This window comes from Myotis nattereri (assembly GCF_964212035.1).
Source record: "Myotis nattereri genome assembly, chromosome: 18".
Taxonomy (NCBI): domain Eukaryota; kingdom Metazoa; phylum Chordata; class Mammalia; order Chiroptera; family Vespertilionidae; genus Myotis; species Myotis nattereri.
In genome coordinates this window covers 20,853,806-20,873,642 of record NC_138093.1, presented here as the reverse complement: position 1 = coordinate 20,873,642, position 19,837 = coordinate 20,853,806, and positions in this window count along the sequence as shown.

The window sequence follows — 19,837 nt, the reverse complement described above, 5'->3', positions numbered from 1 at the left end:
CTCCGTGTTGAGATAGGTCCCTGACCTTCTAGGTCCCATTTCTCCCTCCTTCTTCATTTACTTTTGGGTCTTCCACTAGGGGTGCATGAACTGGAGTAAAATTTAGATAACTTTTATATCTGAAAAAACATCTTTATTCTATTCTTGCTAACAGATTGAGCATAGAAATAGTTTCCCCTCTGAACCTTGAGGTCATCTATCCATTTTCTTCTAGTTCTCTCTGTGACTATTGAAAAAGTCTCAGGTGGTTTTTATCCCAGTTCAAAAAATTTTTAATATCTTTTTCTCTATTAAAAGCTTTTAGGATTTTTTTCTATTTTCCCATCATCCTGAGATTTTATAATTCTAGACTTTTCTCCCTACAGTCTTGGGCTCTGGCCCTCTCTGACATGGTAAGTTTATTGCCACTTGTTCATCTGTTCTCCGGCACTAAAATTTTATGGCCATTTCTCCCTTTCTTTTTGGACTCCCATGAATGTATACAGCCTTTAAAAAATCCTTTTAGTGTCCTGAGTGGGATATTTCAGGAGGATGTGGAGACACACGGGATGTGTCGCACCTTACCATTGTACTTCTCAATGCATTCTCACGATGCTGGGTTCTGCGTGAGGGCCACAGTCCAGGTCATTAATAAATAGATTTCCTGAGTCTATGACGATGCTACTGTCAGTCATTAGGAAGGGTGTTGAGTCTTGAGAGGGGGATTTCCTAAACTGGCCATGGGCTCCTACTGTATGATGAGCACCTCACGTTCTTGGATGGCCTGCCAAGGCTCAGGTGAGCAGTGTGTTTTCCCATGACTTCCAGCCATTGGTGTATAACCTGGAGCAATTGAAATATCTGACTTTGGTTCCTTCCCTTGTGAAGGAAACATACATATCTCTGCTTCTAAGTTTTGTGCCAGGCCTAGAAACTATAAACTGTAAGGCTCTCTGCAAATAATGGGGCCGTTATATTTTAGCTGTTTCCTCTCCTTGCCTCTCACACATCTCAATCTGTGCCCACTTATTACACAGCACAAACCACACTCTAGTTAATTTTATATTTTCCTGTCCTCTCACTTTGCAATGAATGGCTACTAGACAGGTATATTGGCCATGATTTATTCAGTTGGTCTCATCAAGTTCTAGCACTGGGCATGGTACATAATAGGTATTTACATACTAAAACGTTGGCTGTTTAAAGAGGAGGCAGAGCCATCTGGCACCAGGATTGCACCCATAATCTTCACCTCTTTAGTCGTAACTTCTAACCAACTGCATATACCATCAAGAGAACCCACTTCCATGACTGCAAAGACCCTTTTTAATGGGCTGTGAGAAGCCACAGGCTGGTTGACACTGCTGGCCTTGCATATCTGGGGGCAGACCTGAAAAATAATATTCCTGCTAAGCTCAACTCTATGTCCTATTGCCCATCCCTTGAGCCATATGTTTAGCAACTTATATTTAATAAATACAGCAGCAGAATCGGATTATAGCAAGCCCAGTGATAGTTAAACTCGACTGCCAGGGAAATAAAGTTAGAATTTTGAATTGTTTTTATGCATTGCAATGGTCAATTGAAACGCCTGTTCCATATGGCGCTGACTCTGTCTGTAGATTGCACAGCCCATTCCCTGTCAGATGGTCTTCTTTTGGGTCAGTGATGATGGCAGAGAACAATATGTAGAGGCAGGTGATCCCCAAGGGGGTCCATTAGATTTCAGTTGTTTCCCCTCGATCGCTGTCCCACTGCAGGCCATTGGACATTGGCACAGTTGGGCTTGCATCCTTCCATTTTTAATTGACACATTGGTATTTACGATGCTGGCTCTGTTCAGGGCTTTGGAAAGACAGAGACAATGGTAAGGAGAGAATAAATGCCTCATAGAAAGGTTAGCGGAGATTGTTTGCATGCTTGCAAAGGTAGGGTGGCCTCTTTAATCTGCACAGTTCACCTGTTTCCAGCTGTAATGGTTTGGGGGAGCATCCACAACACTGCCCAGTGCTCAGCCAGAGGGGAGAGAGCTGTGTGCTGCTCAGCCTTCAGAGTGACATTTCCTCTTCCATCACCCCACCAACACCCAGAATGCATTGCCCTTCTTCCTTCTTGAGTCTGCTGGGGAGTGTTTGCCATTGCTTGCCCTGGCAGGAGGAATTGGCTTCCTTTCCCATCATTGAATGAAAATTACAGAAACTTCCTTAAAGATGTTCCCCTCTGGCTCACCTGTTCAGCTTATTAGTAAGGAATTCTGCAGCTTCCTGGGGGTGCGGGGGGGGGGGGGAATGGCCTGGTAGAAGCTCGAGGTCACTCTTTGAAAAAAGGACTCCATTCAGATCCCAAGAAGAGACACACTCGCCTCTCCGTGCCCCCTGATAAGGCTTTTGTGAATGCTTTTAGAGTCTATTACAGGAGGCTGGCTTTGGTACATTATGAATATCAATGGAGCTCACATCACCATTCTCCCCATCATAAAGGAGCATTCATATAATATTCACCAGCTTGGTAGAGACAATAAGTCTGCTTCCCTCCCTGGCCCCTTTCCCTTCCTGTCAAGAGGAATCAACTCAGTGAGGAGCGTGGGCAGCCTAGCTTTAAGTAATTGCTCTGAATCCTGGCCTATTGAACCAGCAGCTTTCTTGTGTGCCTGTCACATGTCTTTCGTGGGTTCTTCTCCTCTAAACAGTCTTTCCATCTTGCAGTTATCTTGCTCTTTCTGTATTTTTTTTTTTTTCTGAGAATTCACAACCAGGCTAACTTATACAGCGTCTGTTGCAATGTCAGGACACCAAGTCCTTTGCTTCTCACAGAAAGGCCAAATACCTTCCAGCTGGAGTTTACAGATGTCTTGCTGTCTTGGAACCTTCTTATTTAAAAACAAAATTAAGCCTCCTTGTTTGAGCAGTGGAGTCTTAATGACCTACATAACGCAAATGGCAATAAAGCAAAACAAGTACTGCTTTATAGCCAACTATTCACGGGGAAGAGGTTTTTTTGAAATAATGATAATAGTCCTAATGAGAAGTAGATATCAGGGAAGGAAGGCTGGAAATGGGGGCTGCAGTATAATGTGTCTTCTCCATTCATCTCTGCATAGCTTCTGTGAAACAGCGCGAAGGTGCATTTCCTTCCTGGGTGGGTACCTGCACTGACCTTGGGCCTCCTTTCTTGTCTTAGTCCTTGATGATTACAGCTGTGAGCCAGATGAGGCTGCCATCTGGAACCAGGTGGAGGAAGAAATGGGTCTCCTCGCCTTCTACCATATGTATCTCTTGCCCTGATGTCAGAGGTTCCCCACCGCTGTCTAAAACAGTTATTTCACCAAGGCCCATAGGTCATTGTCCAAGTCTCGGGTTATTTCAGAAGATTCACATTAGACAAAACTTGCACTGGTGGCCTTGCTCTCTGGAGAGAAACCTGGAGTTATTTCAGTATGCTCTAGGGCAGGGGTGGAGAACCTAGTTCTGCCAGGGGCCATTTGAATATTTATAACATCATTCTCAGGCCATACAAAGTTATCAACTTAAAAATTAGCCTGATGTAGTTTAGTCAAATGTTTACTTCACCCCTAATGCCTTGGCAGGGTCAGGCCTTACACAGCCCGCAGGTTGGATGTTCCTTACCCCCTGCTCTAGGGTGTTGGGGTTTCTAGATTTTTGGGGCAGTAGTTAGAAGCTAGAGAAGGCAGCATCCCTCCATGTACCCCAATGGACCCATCTCAGAAGCCCTTTGGTAGCAGGGTCCTCTGGTTTTGTGTTTATATCCCTCTTGGCTTTCCTCTTTTATTATTCCCAGCCTTCAGGAAGTCTTATTTAAATATTCCCCCTGGTCTTAGCTCTGTGACAGAGTTGGCAGGTCGGGCTCCTGGCTGACGTTTGGTCGGAACAATAAATAGAAGCAGCCCTGTCCTCAGGAGAGGAGTGGTGGACCTAGTAATTAACAAAAGATTGCCCTCAGGCAGCATTTTCAGAAGCAGGTTGCATATAATGTGAGTTCTGTTTGGATATTAATAAGCCTTATGGGGGAAGGAGTATCATGGTCAACGATGTTTGAGGATTGTTGGGTTGTATGTCATAACAGGTTGACTTGGGCAAGACTTCTCAAAGTTTTTTACATTTCCTATGGCTGCTGTAACAAACTGCCATGAACTTGGCGGCTTGCATTCTCTCACAGCTCTGGAGCCAGGAGTCTGAAGTCAATGTCACTGGGCGGAAATCCAGGTGTTGGCGGAGCTGTGTCCCATTCTGAGCTCTAGAGGAGAATCTATTTCTTGCCTTTTTCAGCTTCTGGTGTTTGTCCACATTTCTGAACTTGTGTCCACATCTCCCGAATCTTCAATATCAACATCTCCACACCTCTATCTGCTTGGTCTTCACAGCATCTCCGTGTGTGTGTGTGTGTGTGTGTGTGTGTGTGTGTGTGTGTTTAACCTCCCTCAGCTTCCTTCTTATAAGGATATATGTGATCTCATACCACTGGACAATACAGGATAAACTCCTCTTGAGCTTCTTAATTTCCTCACTTTTACCATATTAGGTAATATTTACAGGATCAGGGATTAAGAAGGGAATATATCTTTTTGTGGGGTCACATTTAATCCACTACTACTTCTAACCCCTTAAGAGCAGTGTGCATCTCTAGGGTGGGGTAAGGGTTGTGAGTGTTTCTCAAACTTTTCTCCATGACAGAACAGTCTCATTTTGGGATGTCTTTGTAGGATCAGGGTTCTGAGGATCACAGTTTGGAAAATGTCACCAATGTAAGATGAATCCTGGGGGGAAATCAAAGCCGATCATTTCAGCTGCCCTTCTCCCTGTAGTCATAGGTTTTATTTTACTAAAGAAGATGGCACTCTCCTTGCTGCAGGGGTTGTTATTGTAGAGAGAAAATATGAAAAAATATCAGCAATTTCACAGAGACATTTAACCCGGACTCCGCAGGGGAAGTGTCTCTGGGGAATAGTTCAAATAGCAGTTTCAAAACCTGGATTGGATTCCTAGTCCTCCTACATATAAGCTAAATCATGCTGGGGAAGTAATTAAACTTTTCTCCACCTTGGTTTTTCTCACCTATGCAATGAAGATAATAGCCATACGTACCTTGTTGTATCATGTGAATGCTGTGTATAAAACACTTTTTTAAATGTACAATTTTACACAACTAAGATATTATTTTTATTCTTTGAAACCCAAAATTTAAAAAAAAAAAAAAGAGCCCTGACTGGTTTGGCTCAGTGGATAGAGTGTCGGCCTGCAGACCAAAGGGTCCAGGTTCGATTCCGGTCAAGGGCGCATGCCTGGGTTGTGGGCTCGATCCCCAGTGGGGGGCGTGCAGGAGGCAGCCAATCAATGATTCTCTCTCATCGTTGATGTTTCTATCTCTCTTTCCCTCACCCTTTCTCTCTGAAAGCAATAAAAATATATTTTTAAAAAAAGAAGAAGAAGCTTGTCCTATAGGATGATGATGGGTTGGGGTGCTGGGGGGCTAGATTTCCATTGGTTTTCCCTGGAGGTCAGGTTGGTTGTGCTCAGTGAGAGACCATAGCAACATGACTATGCTTTCTTATCCACTGTTACATTTCCAATACTTGGCATTCAGTACATTCTCAGTAAATGTGAGATGAATGAACTCTTTTTGCCTAGATACTTCTCCCCCATGTAAGTTCCACAAAATTGTGGAATCCTTGGACTGGAAGGCCCCTCAAGACAACACATCGAACAGTAGTTCCCAAATGCTGATCTGAGGATAAGGGACGGCTGGCTGCCTGAAAATCACATCCCCAGGAGATGCATACAGCTGGTCTGTACAATGATATGGCCTTTTCCACTGTCTTCACACAGAGCCACTCCTAAAGCAGTGCACCAAATAATCAATTTCTTTTTAAAGGTCCCCAAGGACATTTTGTGACTTCCTTCACTAGAGATGTTCTTTGTACCAGGTGGTCATGTGAGCTAGCCATGACTCAGGGCGTCTTGGTTTATTCATTCATCTATCTAATCATACAAACTTTTATTGTGTACCTACAATGTGCCTGGCACTGTGCTGATTTATCTCACTGCATTTCTTCTCAGCACATCTGTTGTTATAATGGACTCCATGAGTTAAAGCTTCTTATTTCTCCTTTTTTGCCTTGAATAAGTAGAGATATAAAGAGACTCAACTATCTGCTTCACTATTTGCTTTTCTCTTTTCTGGGATTATCTCTAAAGTAATAAGAAAATTTTTCTTCCCTTAAATAATGAACCCATGAATTCCTCAGAATTACGGATCATACAGTTGGAAGGGCCCTCAAGAAGCACAGTTCTCAGAAATGTAAGGCAGCATCATTCCCATTTCTTCATTTACAAGTAAACTAAATAAAATTCAGGACATGAAGTTATTTACACTGTGTCAGAATCAGAGAAGGGAAGGCTTAGATCTCCTATTTCTTCACTTTTATTTTGTAAAATAATATTCATTTAGAATTTTTATTCCAAAATAATGTATATGAGAGCAAAGATCTCCCATTTAAAAAAAAAAAAAATACTGGCTTTCGAATACTTATCTGGTTGGCTTGAGAAATAGGCCTTTTCTTCTTTCCCAGGGTTCATAATTACTTATTGACATCTGATATTCATCAGTGTGTGCTTACAAATAAATATCACATGCCCCCAAACTGAGCCAGTCAGTATCGATTAAAGGGTGGAAGAGTAAATGCTGTTAGCTGTACTTTATTTTCTCAGCTGCAATAGGGCCCTTTTCTAGTCTCTCTAGCCCTAGAGGGTGAAAGTGCCTACCCTGAGCCCAGCTTCCTTGGCCTTACGGTGTCTCTGTTTCTGGGCAGCTGCTCATTTGTCACCAGCAGTCTCCAACGTGAATAGGGAGGCAAGTCTCCAGGCAGTTCTGAGAGTTGTCATGAGATCTGCCAGAGTCTGGGAGCAGCAGCTGCCCCTCTCTGCCCACCTCCATCCCAACCCCCTCAATCTCTTTTCCAAGTTCTCAACTCAGACTTCATAGGGTCCAGAATGTGTTGCCCTCTAAGTGGCAAGTGACATACTAGTATTTGCGGGGTGGGGCGTGAGCATGGACCCACATCTCTGACCTGTGTGTTGGGGATCAGGCTGGCCTCAGAGCTTACATTTTTCATGTTAAACAAAGTTCTGTTGAATCTTATTGTGTTTCTAGATAGCGATGCTGCCTTCCTTTGATCACATTTATCCAGAAGTCAGCAGAAGGATGTGTGGGCGCCAGAGAAAGTCTCGGGGCCACCAGCTGGGACTGGACCCTGGGACTGATGGTGGGAGTAGGATTGCAGAGTCTTCATAAGGGCAGTGGGAAGTTTGGGATTTGCTCCGTTTTTCTGACCAAACAAAACTGGCTGTTTGCTGGCCCCAAGGAAAGGGCAAGATACTACACTCTTTTTCTTTTCTTCCTTTGGTGCCTAGCATGCAGAAAAGAATCTTGATTTGATGAGGCTGGTGGGCTTTTGTCTTTTTCTATCTTTCTTTTAAATCGTTGATATTTGTATAGACAATTACTATCCTGCATTTTCACACCATTTACTGGGAATGAATCATTCAAAATAGCCCCAAATAGCTGTGAGTAGTGAGATCTGAAGTTCAGAGGATCTAAAGAAAGAAACTGTTTGAATGTCAACAAATAGTACTAATAATGAAATGCATAAAATTCCCACCTTTGTTTCCCTCTTCTCCCACTCTCTCACTTCATCCAGTTGGTTCAAATTACTTGAACAGTGATAAAACTGTTTTGTGTACAAAAAATGTAAATGCCTTTTTTTTTCCCTCTCCCCCAGCCCACTGCCATCCCCACCTCTTCTCTTTCCCCAAAAGAACTTAGATTAGAACTTTTTGCTCTATTTGCAAAACGGTGAATTCAAGACCAGCCCCAGCTGAAGACCTGCTCCTTGGTGCCCCTAAGTGTTCCAAAGGACACTTGCATATTTCCTGAGGAGGAGAGTCATGGGAAGCCACCAGTGTCAGCCCCCAAGGCCACTCTTCCGCGATAGCAATAACTGGAGTGGAAGGACATGCCTCATTGTATCTCAGCTTCGGATTTATTTTAATGCTGGGAAATGGGGGCTGGGAGGGGAGAGTGTAGGGCAGGAGGAAAACAGATGAATGGTTAATGGGGACTGAAGTGGCAGATTGAGAGAGAGCACAAACACAACAGACAGACGGATGGATTGATAGATTGGAGTCAGAGATGTAAATAGGATAGTTTATCTAAGCGTTTTAGAGTCCCTCCTTCTTATCTATCCATCTATTTATCTATGTATCTGCAGTAAGCAAGGACTGATAGGGGAGCAGACAGATAACACGAGCAGGATGGATTAGCAGCAGGCATAGGAGCCTCCTGGCATCCCAGACGTCAAGAGAGCAAAGGGGCTTCAGGACCTGGAGGGCAGGTGAGAGGCACTTCCCTGGAGAACTACTGCCCCTCTGTGCCCCCAGATAAAAACATGCTCAGCTCCCAGACAGAGGTTAGTCGGGTGTCTGCCAGTCTGAGCCTACCTTGCTGCTCCAGACCCCTCCTCTGACAATTAGCAGGTGTCCTATTCTCAGACCCCAGGCAGTGGACAGCTGCCAATCTGAGAAGGAAGCTGAGAGCAGGGCATGGTGCTAGCGTGCATTTTTCTCCCAAAGCCTTGCTTTAAATTCCAGTCAGGCGTTCAGTCTTGCAACAACAACAAGGGAAAGGAACAAGGGAAAAAAAAGAGAGAGAGAGAGAAGGAAAGCTAACCAGGCTGTTCCAGAAAGCTGTCAGCTGTCAGGTCTGTTTAATTGACAACCTGGTCTCAGAGCCTTGGGAGCCCAGCCCTGGGAGGGGAGAGGTGAGAGCTGGCCTGAGGGGTGGGGGTGGCGGCTTATTGCTGACTGCTTCCCCCTCTACCCCCACCCTGGCTCTGGGCTAATGAGCAAGCCTCGGGGAGAGGCATAGAGAGTGAGGTGAGGCATGTTCTCTGGTCCACCAATCATCCAGGGAAGAAGGGACCATGGTGAAGAGGGTGAAGAGGGGCTATGCAGCAGAGAAGCCAGGACATCCCTCCTTTGTGGGGATAGAGGGGTTCCTTAGGGTAGGGAAGGGAGGAAGAGTAGGAGGGAGGGAGGTGGAGGAAGTTCAGAGATTTCCAGAGCTCACTCCAGGCACACAGGCAGGTGACCTCACCTTGGGCCCCCGTTCATTGGGACTGAGCAACAGCCTTTAGGCTAGCTGGGAACCACATCTGAGATTAGCTGGTCCTCCCTTCTCATCTACACGAGCTGGCTTCCAGGATCCCCTTTCTTTCTCCCTCCCTTTCTTTCTGCTGGGCCCATATTCCTAGGTATGAAATTCTTGTGAGTCATCTTTCTAGGACAAACTCTGTTTCAAGTTGGAAGACAGCTAGGTTTTATTCCAAGTGCCCCTCAATTCCAGTCCCCACGACATACTCACCGTCTGACCTTGGTCCTAGTTCCCCCTACGTACTCACTGTGTGACATCAGTTCCAGTCACCCCTACAGACTCAGTGTGTGACCTTGATCCTCGTCTGTCCTTACTGTGTGACCTTGATCCTGAACCTCACTACTTACTATATGATCTTGATTCTAGTCCCCATCACTTACTGTGTGACCTTGATTCTAGTCCCCACTATCTACTTATGTGTGATTTGGAACAAATAAGCCTTATCTCTAAAAGGGAGATCATCTTTAATGCACTGATCAAACAAAATTGTGCATACGGAGACATTTCACAAACTATAGGCATCTATAAGACATTATTCTTCCCTGATTTATCTTTGTTTCCTTGACAGCTCCTAGCACAACGGCTTACAAAGAGTAGGCATTCAATAATAGTCAAAGGAACAAATAAGTAAGTGGATGAAGGGACAAAGTGGAGAAATGTTTCTCTGAGTTTGATCGTGGCACCGCTGAGCTGTGCTGCAGTCTGCAGTCAGAGACTCTGGGAGGGGGCCTGGGAATGGCTTCAGCCGGCTGCACAGGTAGTCAGTGTTTCAAGCTGGGGGGTTTCTGTCCTAAGTAGGAAAGCAGGGGGCATAGAATAGGTGTGTTCATTTTTTCTCAGGGCAGGGACTATGCCATCTTTGAATCCCCAGCACATAGCACAGTGCTTGATAAACAACAACACATTAATTCCTCAGGACAGAGTTTTATTTCATGAAGGCCACAATCAATGTTTTGGTAGAAAGCAGGCTGCTAGGTTTCGCTAGTGAATGAAGCATGGTCCTACCCTCAAAACGGTCACATGCAGAGATAAATTAAAGTATTGCTGACCTGCAGCCACATACTGACACAGGGGCATTACTTGAAAAAGGAGAATATCCAGCAAGGCAGAGGAGGTGGGAAGTAGGGTGAGACCAGTGAGGCACCTGGGCCACCAGATCTAAAGAGGCCCTACTTAGATTGTGGAAGCACTTCCTTAAATGTTCCACGTAGGTGCCCTGCTTGCCCAACCTTAGTCTTGGCCCTGGAGTGAAGGAAAGAGTTAGAGAGGCTTCTGGAAGGAGTCATGGAGTCTAGAAAGATGAACGGGAAGTTTTCCAGGGGACTCTTAAAGAGAAAGGTATTTCAGGCAGAGGGAAGAGCATAAACAAAGTATTGATGTTAGAAACACTATGGTGGGGTGAATGATTACATGGAGGTTCCAGGAGCATGAAATTAAAAGTGGAGTGTGGGAGACACGAGAGAGATGAGGAAGGAACAGGGAGGGTCCTATCAGCCTTACTGGGAATTTACCCCACTGCCTACGGGAGCAGGAGGGTGAGGTGGTCAGTTTGTGCTTCAAACATTCTGATCAGTCTCTAAACACTGCACGATCCAATTCATAGATATTATGAGCCATAAATGTAAGCAATGTGAGTAACTTTAAATTTTCTACTAGGCACATTAAAAAAGAAAAAGAAAAACTACTTTGAATGATGTATTTTATTTGCCTTAACATATCCAAATAGAATCATTATAACCATCTCAACATATAATGTATATTAGACAATTAGAGGCCCGGTGCATGAAACTTGTCATGGGTAGGGTCCCTAGGCCTGGCCAGTGATCAAGGCCTTCCTTCCCGGCTGCTGGCTGCCGGCTGTGGCCTTCCTTTGTTCCTCGCGGCCCCCTGGTGGTCAGCGCACATCATAGTGAGCGATTGACCTCCCGGTCTCCTGGTTGAACTCCCGTGGGGACACTTTGCATATTAGCCATATATATATAATTAACCCATTGAGTGCCAACCAATATCCTAGGAACTATGCTAAAATTGCCAAGGCATTTTTGCTGATTTTACAGGAGTTTAGGAAAAAAATTATGAATCGCAAGTAAATGAAGTTACATATTCAAAAACTTAAGGAAACCTTTACTACATTGACATATTTAGCAATATCATCATCACTAATAAAAGCAGACTTAGAACTGGAGGTCATTTCGAAGCTTTGATAGCATCCCCGGCACTTTTGACGAAAGACAGGAGAAGCGCGATCACGCTCCCCGGCACTCTAGGGATTAATGGGTTATTTTATGTCTTTTCTTATACCAAGTCTTCAAAATCCAGTGTGTAATTTACACTAACAGCACATTCGCTCAAGTGCTCAATAGCCACACGTGGCTAATGGCTACAGTATTGAACAATGTCTAGAGCACAGAATCTAGAGGCTGAAAAACAGAGGCAGGTTTTTTCAAGGTTTAAGGGATAATGATAAATTTCTAGTTCAGGATTTTAGTGACGGGAATGTAGAGAAGATGATAGACACATTGTTATGTAACTTGGCTTTCCATAGCTTCTTTATTTGTGGAATTGGACACCATATTTACCTTGCATGATGTAAAGATTCTTGGAGATCAAGTATACAGAGCACCAGCCCAGGCTGGGAACGAATGTATGCTTAGCCGGCATTCTCCTCACTACCTAAGCTGATTGCTCTCCCCAGGAACAAGAATTGACATCCCACGTGAATAGGTGGTGTTTACAGCACTGAAGCGCCAGGCATGGACTGCAGATACCTCATAGTGGCCCCACTGCACCTTCCCAGGTGTCTCTTTCCATCTCACCCAGGGGGAGGGAAGTTAGTACCCGACTGGCATGTGGAGGCTGGAAGAATACAGTGAAGCCAGGGCAGGAGAGGCAAAGAGGCAGGATTGCTGGCATTCCAGGCTCAGCCACTCTTGATTATCAGCAGCCAGCAGTTGGCATCAGCTCCCGGTGATTGAGAACCGAACAGCTTAATTGGAGGAGTGCGAACACTGTGCAGTGCCAGGCTGGCATGGTTACGTGCAGGAATGTGTCCCCAGAGCCCTCATTCCTTATCTTCGGTTGATGTGCCCATGCTGTCTTGGGTAATGCCCCCAGCTAAACTCCTGTGCACAGATCAACAGCTTTTATGTTTCTTGGAAGAAGAAAAGAGCACATTTCTGAATAGATGCAGGATACAGCTCTCCAGAGTTGCTTGCACTGTGGAGAGAGGCTGGGGGTAGGAGGCAGGAAACATAGGTCACTCTCTGCTCCATGAAAACTCCATGCAGGGTGTCCAAAGGGTAGAACAGTGGGTCCAGATCTTAGCTGCATTTATACACTCTGATCACTGGGAAGTCTTGCCTACCTCCATGTCAATCAAGGTGACCTTCAGATGAATATTTGTTTATTTTCAAAATGATTATTTTGGTCAACTAACTATCTGGTCACTGGGTGGGTGCTGAGAATCGAAAAAAAAGTTACTAATTAGTGCCTAGAGCTGGTGGGAAGCACAACTCAGATTCCCTTGTGTTCCCTCTGACTCACATTCATTTGCCATCTCCATATTAGTCAGTGTAGGTCAAAAGCTATAACAAACAACCCCCAAACTCCACTGAGATAATACAGCAAATGATTATTTGTGTAACATCAGTCTGATTTGGAGGAGCAGCTCCCCTGGACAGCTTTCTTCTATGCAGAGGTCCAAGGACCCTCAAAGCTTATATCTCATGGCTCTAACCTTCACGCCTCAGAACCCTTTCCTGTCTGCTCCTAGGAGAGGAAAGAAATAAGAGAATTGCATGTGGGAGCATCTATGGGGAAGGTCTGGGAGGAGGTATATTATCTGTCCAACCCTTTGTCCAGAGTTCAGGCACTTAACTTCAAGAGGGTGGCAAATACTAACTCTGTGTCAAAGAGAAAAAGGGGAAAGGTTTGGTGACCATCGGTTGGTTTTTGCCTCTCTCTCTCTCGCTCTCGCTCTCGCTTTCGCTGTCTCTCTCTCTCTCAACTAAGATAGACTGTTTTGGGCTCTCACTTGACCCTGGAGGTTTGAGAATCAGGAGACTGAAGGAGAAGGGCAACCTTAATTAGAGGGTGATGCCCTGGAGTTTCAAGGTGATTATTAATCAGGACAGTGTCATAGTCAAGAAGTTGTAATGCCAAACTAAAATTTTTCTCTCTTAGGTTCCAGACCTCGTTTATTAGTTTCTGAGTCAAAGAAAGACAAGGTGCTATAAACCAGAGTGCCCACAGAGTAGAGGGCTGGGCCAGACTTCTCAGCACTCATTGGTACCAGGCTGTCACCCATGGCCCCATGTGCCAGCCACAGTCAGTGGATCATTTGTGGTGGTATGGTATGGAAGAATATTTACCTTTTAATTTCAAGAGCAATCCTGAATGCCCAGAGTAAGCAACATTATCAGTAAAGATGTGGAAATTCCAGTCTGGTGAGGCACTGTGAAAGATAGGCGATGGTCATGGTGGGGTCATAATAGAGGTCATTATAACAGATGTTGTTGTGTGCCACAGGGGTCCCCTCTTCAGAGTTGACACACATCTCCGCACTTCTTTGAATATCAACCATTTACTGTTCACAGTTCCAAGCTATGCCTCTCACTAAGAAATGCCATATCCAAAGTTATGGCCTCTCCCATGCATAATTCTAGCCAGTGACTGCACACTTGGAGATTTAAACTTTGAGCTCTCTTGCCTCAGTTTGGGACAACTCTGAAAGGTTGGTTAGGTTCCAGGACCCCAACAGAATCTGCTTAGGTCTCAGTGAAAGCTTCATTGCAATTCAGCTTCTCTTTCTGCTCAAACTTACTTTCTTCACTTCCTTACATGTGTATCATCTCAAGAACTCTCCCCAATCAACCTTCCACATGCAACTTCTCATCAGAGGATTAGTTGGTACAAAATGTGTTTTGAGGAAGCTGACTTTCAAAATGGGGTTTTGGAGATGGGTCAGTCATTGGCTCTGGCAGTGCAAACTTCATCACAGGTAGTAGGTGGAGTGAGGCTAGCCCCTGAGATGCTGCAGCAGTGAAGTTGTTAAGTGAGGAATTTCCTGAGCACTTGTTAAAACTTCTACCAGTGGTAGACTGATATGGGATGTCCATAGAAGGGGGTACAAGGCCTATTGTAGTATTCCTCCTGATCAAGTGGGACAAGGGAAATTGTAATTATAAGGACCATGGAATTGGGTGTCTGTTGCTGAGCATCATTGATTTTTGAAAGATAAATAATGCTCAGATGATTAATCACCATTTCAAGGCACACAAGAAAGCTAGAGGGGCTTCTTAGCAGAATTTAAGGAAACCCTAATCTCCCGCAGCCAGAATACCAAGAGAACAGAAAACTAGGCTCAGGACTGAATCATATAAATAGTAGATCTTCAGGGAGGACTGACTTCTTAGCCTCAGTAAGTCTCCTACGCCAAGTACAGGGCTCAAACAGGGAAGGAGGAGGATGCTGAGACCTGGAATGTCTGAGTAGATGCAGTTAAGTACCTTAAATTGATGGCTCCGGAAGTCCCCTCCACCCATCTGCTTTTTAGAAGAGAGTAGTCCTCTCCTGGTTTAAAGATGATGCAGAGAACTCAAATGAGGCATGCACTTTGCAAGATGACCCCTAAATCCCCAAACAGCACAATAAAGAAGATGGAATCTCAGTACAACCAGACTAGAGGTAGACATGCTGAGCCTGTTGTAGAAGGAGAGAGAGCATATGCCATGGGAGCTATAGGTGTGGCGAATGTGTACCTGTAGTAGTAGCTGGTAGCATCAGTACAGGACTGAACCATGGAGTATTAGATCAAGAGGGGCAGAACATGAGGCATAGTCTCCATTTTATATGATTCAACACTTTGGTGAATATCTAAGAGATGATAAGACTATCTTGCTAAAGGTCTGTTAGGATCTGGAAAAAGCGAAGGCCCACGCTATGTGAAGTAAAAATGCTGGAACTGGCATGTAGCATGGTGAAGGAACAGATCAAGGTTCAAAGAAGTTAGCACACTGGAGTGCATGCACTGTATAAGGCTGAAACCACCAGTTGAATATGTCTCATGGAAGGGTCTGAAGGATGCTCCAAGTGTCAAACCAATAAGCAATGCCCTGGAACAAGTGGGAACAGCTCAGTGATGACTATTCTCTGTGGGCCAAGGTAGGAGAGGCTAATATAGAACTGGACTTCCTGATTGCCTGATTAGAGCCCCATACAATAAAGGTCCCAGTGGTGGCACTCAAACCTCAGAAGCAAGGAAGTTGCAGATATCATAGTGATAGCAAGGTGGCCACAGATACCACATTATGTGGCAAAATCCAAGTGGCATTTGGGTTCAGTTGAAGCGGCAATTAAACTTGAAAGAACTGTGGAGATATTAATGGAACTTGATATTTCTACAGGCAAGTTAGATTAGCAGTTAAAGGGGCTATTTCTTAGTTTACATAAAAAAAAATAGCAAAGATGAATGATAAGAAGGCTGAGGGAAGCCTCTCAAATTGAAATTCATGTTACTTTGCCAAGTTTCCACACTTGAGTCAGTTCTCAGACCCAGAACACCAAAGGCAGAAAGAGTTGCTTCTGAGGAGGACTGCAAATCCATAGCAATTATATTCTGTTGAAATTCCGCCAGTTCTTTTCCTAAGGGACCACAGTCATTTACTCAAGTGACTGTGTATTTGGGAAAAAGCAGTATCCAAACTCTTCAATGAGTATAGGGTCAGAATTTACACTGATAACCAAAATGGGACTCATATGCCATAATAGCCCTCCTGTTAGAATTGAATCTGCAGATCCATTTGGGGAGTATTGCCATTCAGTGTGGCTGTCTGGGAACAGATAATAAATGGGATCCTGGAATTCTAGGTCTGGCTCACAGTGTGTTCACTGGTTTCATGAACCCACCTGATGGTCAATTGGAGGAGACATACTTGGAGTTTGGCAGAAACCCGTGGAGTTGGCATTGCTTTCTTAACCCATAGAGTGAGAAATATTAGCCAAGTGGAAACTTCTGCAACTGTGCCTCCCCCAAGCCAAGATAGTAAATAAAAAAAATATTGTAACCTGGGGAGAATGGTAGACATTAGTGCTACCTTCAAAGGTATAAAGAATACAAGGGAGTCTTTGACAAATCCCCGTTGAATTCATCAGAATGGCCCCTAAACATATGAAATGAATCACAACTGAATGATTCACTACGGCAAACTTAATCAAGTTAGTGGCCCCAGTTGCACCTACTGTGCCGAATGTGATTTTACTAGAGCAGATTAATATAGTCTCCAACACATACTGAATAACCACTGATTAATTTGGTGAGTGCCTTCTTTCCCATTCCTATAAGAAAAGAGGCTCAGAAGCAGTTCATATTCATGTGAGATGGACAAGAGTACACAATTATGGTCTCATCTTAGATTATGGTAACACTTGGACCCTCTGACATAATATTGCTAGGAGGAATATGGAATGTCTAACATTCCACAGAACCTCACATTGACCCATCATTTTATTGACAGTGCCATGCTTATCAGCCCAGATGAGCAAGAAGTGGCAAGTATGTTTGTACCTTTGGCAAAACACATGTGCTCCAAAGAGTGGAGATGAAAGATTCAGAGCACCAGCTTATTAATGAACTTTTTAGGGATCCAGAGTACTGGAGAATGCCAGAACATTCCATCCAAATTAAACAACAAAGTGTTGTCTCTTACACCTCCCATTACTAAGAAAGTAGCATAAATCTTAATAGCCTTTAAAGGTTTTGGAGGCAGCATATTCTGTACTTGGGAATATTGCTCTGTTTCATTTGCTGGGCAACTCTGAAGGCTCTGGGCTTTGAGTTATGTTCAGAGCAGGAAAGAGCTCAACAGACAGACCAGACTATGGTAAAGTGGCCTTGGCATTTGAGCCATATGACTCAGGAGACCCATATGGTACTAGAGGTATCTATGGTAGGAGAAGATAGTGTGTAGAGTTTATGGAAGACCCAATAGAAGAATCACAATGTAAACCTCTGGGGTTCTGGAGAAAAATCCCTGCCATCTACAATAGAGGACTATCGCCATCAAAAAGCAGTTACTGATGTGCTACTTGGCCCTGGTAAATACAGAGCTTCTGACCATGAGATACCAAGGGATTCTGTGAGTACATTATCCATCATGAGCTGAGTTTGATCAAAGCCACCAAGTCATAAGGCGAGACCAGTCCTACAGCAATCCATTCTAAGATGGATATGGTACAACTAAGGTTGGAACAAGCAGAGAAGGAGAAAATGCATAAGATAACCAAGTAGGTGACCCAGAACCCCATGCCATCCATTCGTGCTGCACTAGTGTATCCCCCACAGCTCACATTGGGGGCTTAATGGGAAGATCTTTATGACCAGATAAGAGAGAAATAAAAAGGCCTAGGTTCACTTATAAGGTGGCTTTAACGGACAATGATGAGGGGAAATCCTTCCAGAGAACAGAGTTTTGGTGCTAAGTTCATCAGTTTTGTGTAGAAAGAGAGGTGGCTTGAGGTAAAAAAAAAAAAAAAATATATATATATATATATATATATATATATATATAGATGAACTCATGGGCAGTGGTGAATGGCATGATTGGTTGGTCAAGGCCCTGGAAGGAGAAATATTGGCAGATTAGAGACAAGGAGGTCTAGTAAAAAGACATGTGGATGGATCTATGGAAGTGGAAGCATGAAGATTTTCAAACTGTATGTTAACTTTCAGCAGAAAACACCTACCATGGAAGAGCTACTGAACAACTAGGCAGAATGACTTGGCCAATTGGCGAAGAAGCCAATATCTGTCATTGGCCACTCTGGTGCCGGCCCAGTGAGAGTGTGAACTAAATAGCCATGGCAGCCAGGATGTGTTCTAATTTGTTAAGGCTGATTCAGTTACCACTGCTGTTGAATGGTCTTTGGAGGCAGCTAAAAACTTTGGAGATGGGCTATGAACAAACACCCGGATTATTGATTATTCTCACCTTTTCATCATTTTAGCTTTTGGATGCTTTTATGTATCCACAGATAATGCTGAGAAAGATACCTTTTTCGGTAGGCCAACCTGACTCCAGAGTAAAATAATTTCTCAAGTGCTCCTGGTCAGAGCATAAAGGGGAAGTCCTCCTGGCTCCTCAGGAGGCAGCAAGAACAAGAATGAATCTTCACAGCAAGGGCAAGAAAGCATTGGTTGAGGTCGAGTCATTAAGAATAAAGGGAATAGTAAAACTACATTTGGAGATGAGTTGCTCCTGTATAAAAAATGTTCTAAGGAATCCACACCAAAAAACAATAACTGTTAGAACTAATAAATCAAGTTTAGCGATTGTAGTTGTATACACAGTGAACAATCCAAAAATGAAATGAAGGAAACAATTCCATTTATAATAGCATAAAAATAATAAAATACTTATAAATAAATTTAGCAAAAGTAGTGTGAAACTTTTAAGGCCCAAAACGACAAAACACCATTAAAAGAAGTTAAAGATTTGAATGGAAAGATGTTCCATATTTATGGATCAAAAGACATGGTTATGATGGCAGTACTCCCCAAATTGATGTACAGATTCAACACAATCCCTATCAAATCCCAGCTGCCTTTTTGTTTGCAGAAAATGGCAAGCTGAACCTTATATTCATATGCAAATACAAGAGGCCCAGAATAGCCATAACATCTTGATATGGAAAAACAAAGTTGGAAGTTATATATTTCCTGATTTTAAAACTTATTACAAAGCAACAGTGATAAATACAGTGAGGTATTGTCATAATGAGAGACATATGGATACATCAAATCAAATTGAGAGTACAGATATCAAGCCATACAGTTGTTGTCAATTAATTTTTGCTACATGTGCCAAGACAATTCCTTGGGGGAACAAAAGTCTTTTCAGCAAATGTGCTGGGACAACTGGATATCCACATGCAAAAGAAAGAAGTTGGACCCCTGTCTCACACCATGCACAAAATTTAACTCAAAATGTATCAGAGGCCTAAATGTAAAAGCTGGGACTCTTAAAACTTTTTTAAAACTCTGAACCTTCTTCTTAGAGTTTCTTTCTTTTGCATTTCTAAAACACTTCCTTCTTAGGAGATAACATAGGCATGAATCTATGTGATATTAGGTTAGGCAGGAGATGTGTAGACAGGACACCAAAAGTAAGCAGCAAAAGAAAAAAATAGACTTTATCAAAATTTTAAACTGTTGTGCTTCAAAAAAACACTATCAAATAAGTGAAAAGAAAATCCACATAGTGGGAGAAAATATTTGTATTTGTAAATCATATGATGTTTATGCATCATATATATTGTATGATCACACTTATATGAAATGTTCAGAACAGGCCTCTCCATAGAGACAGCAAGTAGATTTAGTGGTTGCCAAGGACTGGGAGTTAGGGAGGAATACAGAGAGATTGCTAATGGGCGTAGGGTTTCCTTCTTGGGTGATGTAAATGTTCTGGAATTAGATAGTGGTGATTGATGCACACTCTTTTGAATAAAAACTACTGAATTGTACACTTTAAAGTAAGGGTGAACTTTATGGTATATGAATCCTATCTTAATAAAGCTGCTACTTGACAAAGAAGAAGGAAGAAAGTGAAGGGCATTGACCCAGGAGACCGGGTTT